Source organism: Capsicum annuum, chromosome 10 (assembly GCF_002878395.1).
Source record: "Capsicum annuum cultivar UCD-10X-F1 chromosome 10, UCD10Xv1.1, whole genome shotgun sequence".
Classification (NCBI taxonomy): Eukaryota; Viridiplantae; Streptophyta; class Magnoliopsida; order Solanales; family Solanaceae; genus Capsicum; species Capsicum annuum.
In genome coordinates, this window is record NC_061120.1 from 201,680,870 (window position 1) to 201,695,173 (window position 14,304).

Consider the following 14,304-nt stretch of genomic DNA (forward strand, 5'->3'; position numbering starts at 1 on the left):
AACAACATCTGTATCTCAAATTAAATTGCAGTAGAAAAATCCCGAAATATTGATGGCAATCTTTTCAAATTTAATTGTTTTGTTCAAGCTAAAAAACTTGAGAGAAAATAACAAAATACGTGAAGCTCTAGTGTAGAATGTCGAGTACCGGCCTCCCAATAAAACCCTAAACAATACTTTAAATAGTTCGCCCAAATTATGAAAATAATGATATTTTGAGATGCCTTATCAGGAGTCTAACGACTTATCACAGATTTCATCAGCTCCTCTTCACTTTTGACATTCCCTGCCTTAGGCTGACGATGAAGCGTGACGTCTTATCAGATCTTTGATGACTTATGACAGATGTCATTAATGATTTACTTTATCTCTCATGTTCTACCTTAGGCTAACGATGATCTTGACGGCTTATCACAACTCTGACGGCTTATCACTTGTCATTGTCACTTCTTCCAGCTGAATCTCATTCTCTGTTTAAGGTTGACGATGAAGCTGATAACCTATCAGAGTACTGGTGACTTATCAGAAATGTCGTTAGCCATACTTCTCTTCTATTTGCTTCAGATTTCAACTCTTTTACTTCCATCATTGTTGGTTCTCTAGTATCTTGACTTCCACTGCAAAATCAAAGATAAAACAATCAAAAATAACAAAATTTGCTTAAGGATTTGCAATTATTCTCAGTTAAAAGACTCAAATGTGTTAGCATCTACTCACACATCAATTGTATGTTCATTTTCATATTTTCATGCTTATTGCACTAATTTCCAGATTTTGAGATGAATTATTATTATTTTCATTATCAAGCATGATTATTATGATATTTTGACATGAGTTTGACACATGGATTTTAAGACCTAAGTTTATATGTTGGGATTTTAAGAAAAATGATGCTTTAAGCATCTTATGAGCTGATTATATCAGATTTACAATAAAATTTTGATCTTTTGATCCTCAGATTAGTTTTGGAATCCACTTTACAGATTTATTACATATTTTAGAAAGAAAAATAGCTTCATTTATAGATTGATTCAGATAAATGCATAACTGGTTTCATGATAAACCTTTATGCGAGTTTTAAAGTGTATTTCCAATGAGATGAGCATAGCAAAATTAAAGGTAGTAATATTTAGCATCCAGTTGGGTATGATTCCAAGGTCTCATACCCCAGAACTACGTGCCACCATAGGATTGAGATAAAGTACCCATAGTGGGCAGAGTTATGATCACTTAAGCAGAGGTTATACTCTCTGGAAAGAGTATAACACCTCTCCCCAAAGTGAGGTTTCTTCCTTAGGAGGACGAGACCTTGGACTCTATGTAGCTCGCATGGTTTATGTCAGTTAAGAGAACTTCCCTTGTAGAACAGTTTTTCTCTAAAAGTTTAAAAGCCTAAAAATAATGTTTTTAAGATAAAGTATTCTCCTTAATAATAAAAGAAGAACAGAAAAGCTTTTAGAAAACTAAGTGTAAAGGCTCACAAGTTTTACTCAGATTATATATTACAGAAAAGATAATCGCTACAGATTTTAGCTTTCAAATTTCAGATTTAGTAGTGAGTCCTTCTACACTTAGACAGAATGATTTAAAGGGACAATGTAAGTATAACTTTTAGAACTAAATGTTATGGCTCATAAGATTTATAAAGTATGTTTTGCTTCTTATTGCTACATATTTCAGTATTTCAAATATTCCAGCTTATGTGAGTCATTTATATTTAGCATGCATTGTTTTATAAATGATGATTATGAGATGATGTTTTACATATGCATATCACCCCCATATACTCAGTACATCCTCAAAGTACTAATCCACATATACGTTTATGTGCTACATTGTCTCATAATGTAGGTTCAAGTGATCAGTGTTAGCAACGTGAGTAGTTCGAGCATCTCCATCTACATCCAACAGTTGGTGAGTCCTTATAGTTTGGGGACTTATTCTTTTAGATTTTGCAGTTTATCAGTTTATGAGATTTAGCACTTCCTTTCAGACAGTTCGAGTTAGCTGGGGATTTGTCTCAGTGACTCTCTAGTATTAGTAGTAGAGGCTTATCAGACTACTAGTTTTAATGCAGATTATTCAATTTTAATGTTTCAGATATCATGTTCAAGTTATTCTTAGATATTATAGATAGTTTCCGCATTTAGTATGATTTTTATGTCTATATTTCCATTATTATAAGATTTAGTCTCAATAGTATGCAGACAGGGTTAGCTTAAGGCTACTCGTAGTCTTAAGCATCGTGTTACATCTTGGGGTCAAATTTTAGGGCGTTACAAAGACCATGTACTCTATATCAGATTAAGAATATTACTTCACCTTATCACTATAATCCAACAACCTCAAGTCTTAATTCAAGGAGTACTAACCACATACCACATTGGTTTGCCTTTTCATCAATCACTATATTCAGACCTATCTTTACTACACCCACTTTATGGACCTCCCCACTAAAAACCAGCAACTTTACTCTCACAAATATTTTCATCACATATTCACTTCCTAATTATTTTACATAACATAAGCTCATCTCCCTCCTCCCTTTTCCTCTACAACCTTAGCTCAAGGTAGTTACTCCAAAATTTAAAACAAAATGAAACAAACACTTTCTTATCTTAAACATTACTATTCTTCCATAGCCACTTACATACTAACATGAGGAGGTTAATTGGGGAACTAGAGCAAAAGCATCAAGAATGGAAGTAACACTATTTAATTATAACCTATGTTTGTTGATCTACTCAAGATGGGGTACGAGATGCCAGATATTATTCAATAGGCACGAAGTGCTTCATATATCAAATGTCCAGATCATATTTAGAGAGTTATTTGGACATAAACATACACAACATGAGTTCTTAGGACTGGGCACAATGAGTTTAGGTAGTCAATGATTGAGACAAGGATTGTCACTTTAAGCTATTGCTCCCTATTTAAAGAACCGATATTGTCCATGAGTTTGCATAAACTTTATTACTCTGGTTAATCCCAACATAAAATAAATTATTAATATATAGAAACCATAGTTCCTTAGAACTAATCATGAAATGAGACATAGATTTGTGGGTCATGAGCATCTTAACATAGAACTTGAATACTTGAAATATTGGATTATTGAGGGACATTATTACTTCTTGTTTGGAGGTTGGAACATGGACATAAGTGTATATAGAACTTGAACCTTAGGCATAGGCATGATTTGAATACATAAGACATTGTTAGAATGTCCTTTTGAATTGAAGTAGGAAGAGTTTGCTTGAATAGGTATAGGTTTATCATGACTATTCCTTACAACTTGCCACAATAAGAAAATTCGGTAACTATTTTAACACATCATCTCCTCCTTAGATCAAATTCACAATCCTAGACTTGAGGACACATCACCTCATTAAATCTATATCCATAACTCTTAACATAAAAAGGGGTATCACCATACACATAAATGCTGAACTCCCCCTAATAAACTATACTTTGAATGCATTGCTTTTCTGGAATACTACTCTTAACTTTCGCTAAACTCTATAGCCATCACCCTACAACTAACACTCTCAAGAGCATATACATCCACACTCCTTATCACATAACAATCCATTCTACACTACTTAGCATACTCGTATTAAACCTCTAATCACATACCCTTACAACGTAACAAAGTTTTGTTAAAAAAAAACTAAACCAAGAGCTTGCATCATCTATTTATATTCCCCCCAATTAAGCTCTAAATAAGATCATATATTAGTTCTCTAGGATTCTCCATACTACAAAATTAAAGAACATGAACTAGGTAAATATGGTACTTATACACATAAAATCTTATCTAACCACATGCTACCCGGGGTTTGACTTATTCTTATATACCTTACACTCTTATCCACTTAATGACTTAACCATAATTAATTATTTTAGCACTAGTCCTCATGTATATATATATATATATTACAATTATCCACTACTTTTTTCACAAGTTTCTAACTTAGGCTATTTAATACATCATATCCAACCTACTAACACATTTCCACAAAGCATGCATCATTAGTCTTAAGCTACTATTCCTACCTCTACAATCCACATCTAAAGTTCAAACCTATAGTATGGCATCAATCACATACCATCGATGAAGCGTACCACATACTATACTAGTCCATCAAATGGGAAAATCAACCCAAATTCCTCATTTCACCTAACTATGTCCCACAAGTTCATTCTCTACATGAAAATACTACAACACCTTATAATCTACCATATACCTTCTCACATGTTGTATGAGCTTACAACTACTAGAGAAAAGATAATCAAAGGGGTAAAGTCACCTAATAAGGAGAGTTGATCTTAATAATATAATATAACCCATTACAATCTTATTAGAATATTCTACTTTCTCACCTTATATATACGTTCCTATACATACATTCCAACTACCTTCAAGACCCTATAAATAATTCTGAGTCTCTACTTTTCACTTATTGGCTAATCTACCCCTTTTCATTCATAACCTATAAATGATTTCTACAACCACCATAACTATCCATTCTAAGATCCTTCCCTATTTAAATAAATAATACTTATAGTTAATCACTCCCTCTATGGGCTACCACACGATCTACAAACCTTGCTACAATATTAGCCTATCACCGTGAAAGGGCATACCACCCTCTACTTAAAAGTCACACAACTACATCTACCTTCTTCACTTAAGAGTTACCCCCACTTCTAACTTCTAAACTTATGGATTCATAGCACTAAATTTGGAACCATCGTATTGATCATAGGTTATGACACCGTATCACATACTACTACTTGGGTGGAAATACTTTTCCAACATTTGGACACATATCTCTACCCAAAAGCATGACATTTATAATAAGGATTATGAAAGGGATTGAATACACTTCTTACCTTAAGCTCAAATGTATGGTTTGATATAGATAGGGGTATACACTGGAATCAATACACTTTAAAGCACCAATGGACTCCTCTTAAGTCCTTCTGCTATATCATAACCTTTTATGACTCAATTAGAAAGGACCACATTGTTAAGACTCTAAGATTTTGAACTTGAATCGCCTCGTCAATGAGACATAGCTAATAAAGCTAGAGTAAAGAAGGAATTTATATAAATTCCATATGGACAACACAATGGAACAATCTAGTGTACGAAAGAATGGAAAACATTTCCTAAATGCCTTATAGCTTTCTCCTTATAAGGGTCACACGCTACACAACCATAAAAAAAATCTACTCGCCAGGGCTTTATAGACATACTGGGACCTAAACCATGCTCGGATACCAAGCTTGTCATGACTCGAGCCAAAGCCCTGGCCACGAAGGGCATCTTAAACCATGAAGGCCCAAGAGACCCCTTAGCATACTATCGTAAGCATAATCCATACATAAACTAAGTACGAAAGATATAATAATGTTCAACGGAAACTTATAATCCAAAATTTGTTAATGAAATTAGGACATCACAGTACTCAAATTCTATCTACAAAGCCTCTAATAAAAACTAACTATCTAGTCCAGGACAAAGCCCCCGTCTGGATGATATACTGAAAGACTCAATATATGAGTTAATGCCTTCTGAAAGATGGATGGCTAACAAATTCTGTCATATCCCAAGTGTTCTAATGGTGTGATGGATCATGAAGCTATACCACAGAACCAAAAATATGAGGGAAGGGGGGTGTCAATACTCAAAGTACTGGTATGTAGAATAATAAAAAAATAGCACATACTTTATGTAAAATAAGTGAGAGAATTATGAAAATAATTTATCATAATTTATAAAAACACATGGACATAATCAATGAGCTTCAAAACATTCTTATAATTCATGACTCAACTCTTTGTTTTACTTTTGAGCTTGATGGTACACCCTACAAGTCTATAATTCCATGGGGTATATGGAATCCTTCATTAACTCGTAAGCGAAGCCCTCAACCTAAGTTTTCCACAAGGGATTAAGTTCTAATATTTACTATGCCAAAAGGTTGTCGCCAGCGTACAATCCCTTATTTTAGGGCAAAATAAAACCTACGTCGGCATAATGCGATTCTGGGCATTGAGTTATCTGAACTTGTTCCTTCTTTAGGTAACCATCTAAATTTGTTTAAACCTAATTTTAACCTCTTAAAAACATACTTTATGCTTATAAACAATTATTTTCTTATTTTGTTAAGGGCATATCACAACAGGGTATCGTCATACCCAGACTTGCTAGCCAAATCATATCATATCAAATCCATAGCCCTTCTCTTTTAAAAATATGCAAATGACCACCAATATATTTATCAAATCACATGAGAGTAATTATTTTCAAAAGCATATAAAACTTATGCAAACACACTCCTTTTTCAAGACTATAACACATAGTAGTCAATTGTTTCATTAATCACATCCATTTTCCTCATTAGGAAACCATAGAATTTAGAATAGAAATCACCTCCATAAAAAACACATGAAAAGCCATGTATAATAACCAAGAGTCACTTACAAATCAAGAATTATCATCAATCATAAAACAATCCCAATGTTAGTGACACGTAAATCTCATGATTAGAAAAGGGCTTATTATTCATGAACTCAAACCCAATTCACAATTCATAACATTCTAAGACCATAAATTATATCATAGGGAAGGTAACACTTTTCAAACTCAAATCATGTATGCACAATATTATAAATCAATCCTGTGGATAAACCCCATAATAATTATGTACTTTTATCAAAATGGGTTTATGATGCATGCTCTTTAAACGATTTCCAAAACCTATTACATATACATACATACATATATATATATATATATATTTCCTTAAAACTTGTTTAAAAACATAAAATTTATGACCATGTGATTTAGGGTAGTCCCACATACCTTTTGACTGAGAAAAATCGAAGAGAACGTAGAGAGCTTTGTCATTGGAGATCAAAATCATCAAACCCTAGGTGGTTTCTCCTCTCTTGCTTAAGGAAAGATGATTTGCGGATTTGAGAAGTGAAATAATGTGTGTTAAGACTTAAGTTTTGTCCATATATGATTAGGAACAGTTATAGTATATGAAAAGACCCTAGCGCCCTTAAAATAGAATAAAATAAAGCACTTTATGATGCTTGGCTTTTGCTTGGCAGCGCATGGCCAAAGCCATTCTCATGGTTGGCAGTGCACAACCAAATCCAACCTCAGGGTTGACGGTACTCAACCAAAGCCAACCTCAGAGTTGGCAGCGCATAACCAAACCCAACCCATTCCAGTGGCGTTCGGCGATTCCCTTCGCGGGCCTAACACTTACCCTGGAGAAGGTCTTACTAAAATACTCATAACTTTTGATTCCAAACTCAAATTGTCAAATGGTAAGTTGCGTTGGAAATAGGACTCAAAGATCTTTAATTTGATATATTGTGGTCCACATAAATCCTTATATTCTATAAGTCATGATCGCTGGAATTTGACCCAAGAAAAATCATTGACGAAAACTCAACCAGTAAGAAAGTGCTCAACTTAACTTTGAATAAAAAATTAACCTCAATGTTGTATCCATGGTTGAGCGATTCAAACTTTAGAGGTGGAAGATGAACAAAAGGGTATAAATCTATTCTTGATTCTAGGGGGTTCATTTTTTTAAAAGCTAGTGCTTGAAGAACTTGTTGTTTGTTCTAGTAGTATTTGGGAAGAATATGAAAAAGGATATGAGTGGTCCTAATGGAAGATTTTTTGATTTGCATGTAATAATCCATATATGCCATTACTTCTCTTATTTTACGCACAGATAATTTTCAAGATACAAACAGTCCAATGCTCCATTTACAACTTTGTTAATTTGTAAATAAAAAATGTTGTTAACAATAATTGTGAGTCCCTTGCCAAAACATACATATCATCTCTAGTTCGAACACCTTTCGGTAATCTAGCAGTTGTATCTCTTACCAAAGAAAGGATAGTAAAATGAGACGGTTTGTTGTGCTTAAGAATGTTGTGATGCGAACCTTTTTTAACGGTTTTCCTTTATACCTTTTCAGTGGAGCAACAAAAGATCTCTGAGTATCAATGGTCATATATGAGAAAGTATTTTGTACCATTGAGCTTTTTCTTTAAGGAAATAAGCTCTTAGTTTCTCACAGCAGGTGCGAATTATTTTGAGGATCTTCATGATTCTTGATTCATTGAAACCTTCCACCAAGATAAAATATGGATGATATACCTTTGGCCATTTAACTTTCTTGTCTGGCATGTAACCAGAGAATATTCTTTTCACCCTTAATGCAGTTAGTAAGCAAAAAAGAATCTGTTTCAGACATATCAAATCTGAAATTACTGTAAGCATGCCATCATAGTTCAAAAAGAAAAGTTGCTTCTTTAGTTGTGTTGCTTGTACTCTTTCTAATAGGTATTGATCAGTAACACAAAATAGTGATTCTTGTTCCTTGTCCACAGGTACCTTGTCATTGTCTGTTACGCTTTACTAAGGGAGAAAGGTTCTTAGCCACTTAAAATATTGAAAGTTCTTTGGTGTAAATTGGCTATACATGCTTGTCATATGCTTCTCTGATCTTCTCCAAATCTGGCTTTTTTGAAAATCTTCTTCGTAAACATGCATAAGTGTAAACATAATACTAGAAAAGATATAGTGTATGGACTGCGCTATATACTCAAATTTGTTACTACATATTTCCCAACAAAAGGGGAGGAGGTGTTGTCTTGCAATGTAGCTTGCAAAAGGATGAAGGAATTTGTGATTCCATCAATTCAGTAGAATACTAGCAATGTAGGTTTGGTAATACTAATATTTACATTGCCTTTTGAGACTTTCCCTTTCTATACAGTCAGCAAGTGCATTGATAAACGTGAACTTTCTGGAACCACTAGCACTAATACTAACATTCTTGTGATGAGTTAAGCTTTTCTGCGTTACCTATCCTGCCAACTTTGATATTATTTTTTCTTTAGTTTTTTCTGTTCTTTTGGTAAAGGTACTATGTAAAGTATGGAATAGGATAGAGTTATTAATTTTCTTTCACTTACTGTGTGGCTTTGATACGTATTTTAGGATTTCCCTTAAATTTGCAAATAAATAAGAATGATAAAGAGAAAAGAATATTAACAAGGCGTGTAAAGGATTAGCACGTCTCAACAGTTTTACTTCTATATTGAGATGGGATTGTTGTCATCAATTTTACTTTTAGTATTTTACATGCAAATAGGTAGCATGTGTCAAATGTTTGCATAATCTTATTTGTATTTTTATAAGAAAAACATACACAAAATTCATTTCTTAGTAATTAATTCACCAGGTTGTTGTGGAGTTTTATTCATATTGTCAACTAGTCATATTTTTGCCAAAGTAACTTAGAAACTAGCATAATCATGATTGAAATGGCATGGTTAAATTAATAGGCGACTGGTTAAAATATCATCAGTTCTTCTTTCGGTCTTTTACATATAAATAGGCAGAACATGTCAAATAAACAGTGCTAGTATTCTACTAAATTAGTTAAATTATCATCATTCTTCTTTAGGTCTTCATAATCTTATTTATATTTTTATAAATAAACATACAAGCACTACAACAAAAACTGCTCAAAATCTAGTATAGTAATGATAGTGTTATTTTCTTAGCTATTAATCCGTAAGGTCATTCGAGAGTTTTACTCTATGTATTATTTCCTCATGTTGTTGGACTTCTTATTGGAGAATACACTTGCCAAAACTGCTCAAAATCTATCATAGTCATGATAGTGTTTAGAAATGGTATGTTTCTTGTTAGAGTTGTGACCCAGATTTTGTTGATCCGACCTAGAAAATTTTGCAAGTTTCGTAGTGCGACCCATGTTTCTGATTTGCAATGGAATCTGTGATTTTGAATGGGGTCAATGGGCCCAAGACTTATTTGTATGCACATATTATATAAGTGCATTTAGTGGGTTATTTTGGGTATTTAGAAAATATGTTATTGAGATAATTCGTTTCCACGTTGTACTCTCTCTCTCTCTCTATTACAGTGAATTCTTATGCCTCTGCCTGTGGTTTTTCTCACAAAAGTTTCCACATAAATCTGTGTGTTATGGTTTTTCTTCTTTTGGTTTGCTTAATTTGTCTGAACCATAACAAATTGGTATAGATCTTGGTCGATTATTTTCTCGGGGATGGCATCCATGAAATATGATATTCCATTGTTGGATCACAACAATAGATTTTTGTTATTGCAGGTTAAGATATGGGATGTGCTCGTGAAGAAGGATTTGGACGATGCTCTATTAGGGTTTTATCATATTCTCTTATCATTGACAGTTGATGACAAATGACCTAAGGATCAGAAGGATCTATCTCAGACCTACCTTCATTTATCCAATCAGATTCTATAGGATGTTTTGAAGGAGACATCGCTATTGCATTGTAGTTAAAACTGGAATCTTTATGCATGATGAAGAGCCTAGCTATAACGCCCTAAAAATGGTCCCAAGACTTCACACAGTTCTTAGGACCACTAGTGATCCCAAGCTAACCCTTCTACTGACATAACTCATAAGCAACTGAATAAAATTCACACATTTGAATGAAATAAGTGAAAGATTACTCTTTTCTAAATCTAATAAATACAAAACTAAATTAAAATAAGTATAATTCTTCTTTTACAAACAAAACTAGAATCAAATACCTTAACTCTACTGACTGTCTATGAAGCCTCTACTAGTATTGCCTATAGGTGGCCGGGACATGACCCCCAATTATCCCAAATTAATACGACTGAATAAAATATTGCTCAAACTATATGATTGACTCGAGCCCTTGAATCAAGAGGACTCATCACCTACTAACTAGAAGCTGTAAACTGTCTGAATATGGTATGCGTGCTATAACTGAATTGATACCTATATTATGAGATAATGCAGAACATATACATATATATGGATCATTACTTTGAGGATGTAATGAGTATACGGGGTTGAATGCATAAGTAAAATATTATCTCATTATTATAATTAGTAAAACCAAGCATGCTAAATGAAAATGACTCATATAAGCTGGAATAACTGAAAACAAGAATCTGTAATAATAAGAAGTAAATCATACTTTATAAATCTAGTGAGTCATAACATTTAGTTCTAAAGGTTGTACTTGTATTCTCTCTTTAAATCATACCTTTTATCTGTAGAAAGGACTCACTCCTAATCCGAAATCTGAAAGTTGAAAACTGTAGCTAATATATTTCTATAGAGCATACTCTGAGTAAAAATTGTGAGCCTTAGCATTTAGTTTTTCTGAAAGCTTTTTTGTTATTCTTTGCTTTTAGGGAAAACAGTTCATCTTATGGGAAGAATGCTTTTATCTTAAGGCTTTAAATCAATAAACTGTTTTAAGAGTAGGGGACTTCTTTTGGGAGGTTCTTCTAACCGACATACACCATGTGAGCATTCATGGAGTCCCACGTCTTTCCCACATTGGGTTGAGTTGTTCTACCATAGACATCAGAATAGAACTTCTTATCTTATGTGATCACAATCTTAGTCATCTACGTAGAAGTGGGAATAATCTTAATTCTGCGGTGGCTCGTAGTTCTGGGGCATGAAACCTAGGTAACATACCCATCTCATTGCTAAATAATATCTCATTCTTATGCTCAGGATCTTAAGAAATCCACTTCAAAAAAATAGCACAAGGATTTACAAGAAAACCAATTATTCTCTTTCTTTCTTTAAATCTCAACTCATATAAACAAAGTGGATTCTTTATCTTAGGCTCAGGACCAAAAAGGTCAAATATTCATAGAAAATCTGAGAATAATCTTATCTTAGGGTGCTCAAAGAACAAACAATCTTGAAGTAGCAATCTTAATTAGGGCTTAATGACTCATGCATCAAACTCGTGTTAAAACATCATAATATTCATGCTTGGTGATGTAAACATTTATAAATCAACTTAAAATCTAAAAAATTCTGCAATATACATGAAAATATGAACATAAACATGCAATTCAACTTCTAAATCATTGTAAATCTTATAAACTAATAAGTAGCAATATTGGATATAAATCCTAACTTCAATTTCATGAGAAATCATATAAAATTTCAGTAAATTTATAATTAAAATAAGTTTTGGGCACAAAGATGAAAGGATTAAACTTGTTCATACCCTACATACCTTAACTGATGATCTTAGATATTAAAACTTAAATCTTGGATCTCTTTTTGTGCTTTGAATATGAATTCTTAGAGTTTTTGTATTGGAATTCTTAATCTTGAATTACCTAAGAGAATTAATGAAGGAATTTGATTTTCTTGGGGAGAAAGATTTGATGATCTAGGGTCTTATTATAATTGAGAGAGAATGCTTTGATTTGGGAAAAATTCAATAAATAATGACCTGAGAATGATTTTAGGGATTAAATCCCATATTTGGATGAAATAAAGTTATGGGAAATATCAAATTTAAACTTGGACGAACCTTTTAATTTCCATCAAAATTTTTTGAAATAGGTACCTGGTACAATGTGTTGTGATCGCTTCGGGCCACTGAAAATAGAAAAATGGGAACTGAGGGCTTGGTGCGATGCGGAGGAATCGTGGTGCCCTTTTTAAAAGTTATTTTGACCACCAACGCGATGCGGTAAGATTGCATTGGGCTACTGGATTTTGACATATGGGAAAATGGACCATTCCGTGATGTGCCAATATATCGAAGGTCTACTGGAATTAATGATTGCCATTTTTTCCTTCTCCGCAATGCGCTGAGAGTCCAGGTGGCACACTGTCAACTAAAAAATGCTCTAACTTCTCAACTGAGTGTCGGATTTAGGCGAATTTGGTATCGATGGAAATCTTATTCAATTTTTCACACAATAAAAATTTGAAATCATGAAAATATGTCATGAAATAAATGGTATTCATCTTTGAAGAAAATTCTTGACATTCTAAAGACGAATTTAAGCTAGGAAAAGTACGGGGTGTTACACTAACTAGTAAGTTGTATATCAAACAATAACTTTATTAACATCGTATATCTGAGGGTGCTTCCTTGGAGGATAACCTATTTATATTTAAGGAAATCATCTTTTATTTAGAGACTCTGGAGGTTAAGTACGATGAGAAAGATCTATGGTTGATTCTGTTGTGTTTGCTGCTTGCATCATACTCGAACTTTAGGGATACGATTTTACATAGTTGTGATACCTTGACCATGGATGAAGTCTATGATGTGTTGTTCTATAAGGAGAAGATGAAGCATCTTGTGAATGGGTCAGAGACTCAAGCAAATAGTCTCATAGTTCGAGAAAGGAATCGTGAGAGAAACTTTGGGGGCGATGATAAAAATAGATAGAAATCCAGAAATAGAAACAAAACTTATAATTACTATAAGAAAAAGGGTCATATCAAATCCAAGTGTTAGAAGTTACAGAACAGAGAGAAAAGAAAATCTCCAACACCAAAGGGAAACCAACTAGAGAAGTCCAACGAAGCTAGTTTTATAGATAATGGCGGTAGTAATGGAGAACTCTTGGTAGTTTCTGATGATAAATCCAAACCGTATAAGTATTAGATTCTTGATTCAGCTTGCACGTTTTATGTGTCATAATCAATATTGGTTGACAACATATGAAACAATCTCTAAAGGTGTTGTGTTAATGGGAAATAATACACCTTGTAAGATAGCTGGTATTGGAACAATTAAAATTAAGATGTTTGATGGGGTTGTGAGGACACTTGGTGATATACGGTATGTCCCAGACATAAAGAGAAATCTTATTTTCTTGAGTACCCTTGATTCGAATAGATATAGGTACACTAGTGAAGGTGGAGTTCTTAAGGTTACTAAAGGTGGTTTGTTGTGATGAAGAGATAGAGAAAGTCTGCAAATTTGTATGTCTTTCAAGGCTCTACAGTTATAGGTGATGCAATATCTTCTACCTCCCTCTATCAAAAAATGAAATTGCTAAACTTTAGCATATGCGTCTAGGGAATATGAGTGAAAACGAGATGGCTAAACTAAGCAAAAAAGGACTTCTTAATGGGCAGATTATTACGAAATTAGAGTTTTATGAGAACTGTGTTTTTGGGAAGCAGAAGAGAGTCAGATTCACTAAAGGCATCTACTCAACTAAAGTCATACTTGATTATATCCATTCTGATCTCTGGGGTCATTATAGAGTACCTTCTAGAGAAGGTGTGAATTACTATTTAACTATTATTGATGACTATTTCATAAAAGTGTAGGTGTTCTTCCTGAAGCAAAAGAATAATGTGTTGCCTACTTTTAAAGAGAGAAAAATTATGATTGAAAAGAAATCAAGGAAGCATGCAAAATGCCTT